Below are 1,523 nucleotides of genomic sequence, written 5' to 3'. Positions count from 1 at the left end.
ATTTGCTCAGTTAGCACATTAGCAGTGTTATTGTTGATATTATTTTTCTGGTTCTAAGAAAATCAGAAATCTTGTACTGTGTCTAAGGCATATGTGCTGTGGCTCAAAGAGAAAGGGTACTTATGCAGTGCTACTGGAAACTAGGGGTTGGATATGGCAGAAAGAAAAGCAGACATAAGAGAGATGAAGTTACATCAAAGCTCCTCAGTTCTGAATTTAAATTAAAATATCAATATAAGCTCATGATGATGATTTCATTTTAAAGAAAATAAAAAGTATTTCCTATCTAGTTCTGTTTATTTAAAAGTCTTAGAAACAAGGACAACTCCATGATACCATGAACCCTTAATTGCCAGGTTCTGGTTTCAAATACTGTTTTCCACAAAAAGGAATAAGTGTTCTTTGGAAAACCGGCTGATTCCAGATCTCGGACAGGACCTGTACAAGGTGAGCCTGGATCATCACCTCATAGTAGAAAGCAAAGAAGTTATCAGAGTAATGAGGAGTGCCAAAGGATAGGATAGAATCGTTTGAGAGTCAATAAGAATAATTACAATCGATTAAAACACTTTAAATATGTTTAAATCTATGAGTTCATAATGATACCATAAAACAAAAACAAGAAAAAAAGTCAAAACAATCGTCATTGGTTACCTTTGGAGGATTCTAGAGATCCAATTCAGTATGTGAAAAGTGATAAACAAAGGGAACAAACAAACATTTGTTTCTTGATTATCCTTTAGACACTGCATCTCAGGGAAACCAAATACTGATGAGGGGAAAGTTCCTTTTTATAGAAGTGCTCCAGCTGATAAATGAAGAGCAAACAATAAAATATGATTGTTTTGCATGCCCAAATGAAATAATGAATCTAGGCAATAGTTTTTAATAATTGTTCACATCACAAAATTGTGAGTAATAGATACATTGTGTTTCCGAAAGAGGTACACATCATCACCTCTGACGTAGTCTTGCTAATTGAATCTGAATCTGATCAAGCCTTTTGATCTAACAACCAATTTACAGAAAATAATAGCGGGAACATGTTAAGTGACACTATGGAGAGGCAACTGGCAAATTCTAGACCACAGAAAACTATAAACAAATGATCTGTTTCAGTAAATAAATTGTAAAAAAAAAAAAAAAAAGACAGAGGAGGAAAACCTATAAATTTAAAGAGTTATAAGGGTATATCAACCAATTGCAATATATGGACCTTTTTTCAAGCCTAATTCTAACAAAAAATTGTTAAATTAAAAAAAAAAAAACAATGGTTGATGGTCAGCCATGGCAATGGCAGAAGTCTATTGTACTCTCTTTTGTATATTAGAGATATTAAATTACCCAAATTCTTACCCAAATTCACCTAACTTATATGCATGAATTACTTGGGGGGTTTAAAAATGCAGATGTCATACCATTCTGATTTATTTTGTCTGAGGTGGGTCCTGTCATTGGTATTAAAAAAATCCCAGGTGATTCTAATGTGCAGCCAGTGTTGAGACCCCCTTTAATAGATGGAG

This window comes from Pteropus vampyrus, unplaced genomic scaffold (genome assembly GCF_000151845.1).
Source record: "Pteropus vampyrus isolate Shadow unplaced genomic scaffold, Pvam_2.0 Scaffold129, whole genome shotgun sequence".
NCBI lineage: Eukaryota > Metazoa > Chordata > Mammalia > Chiroptera > Pteropodidae > Pteropus > Pteropus vampyrus.
This window is presented reverse-complemented; position numbering follows the sequence as displayed.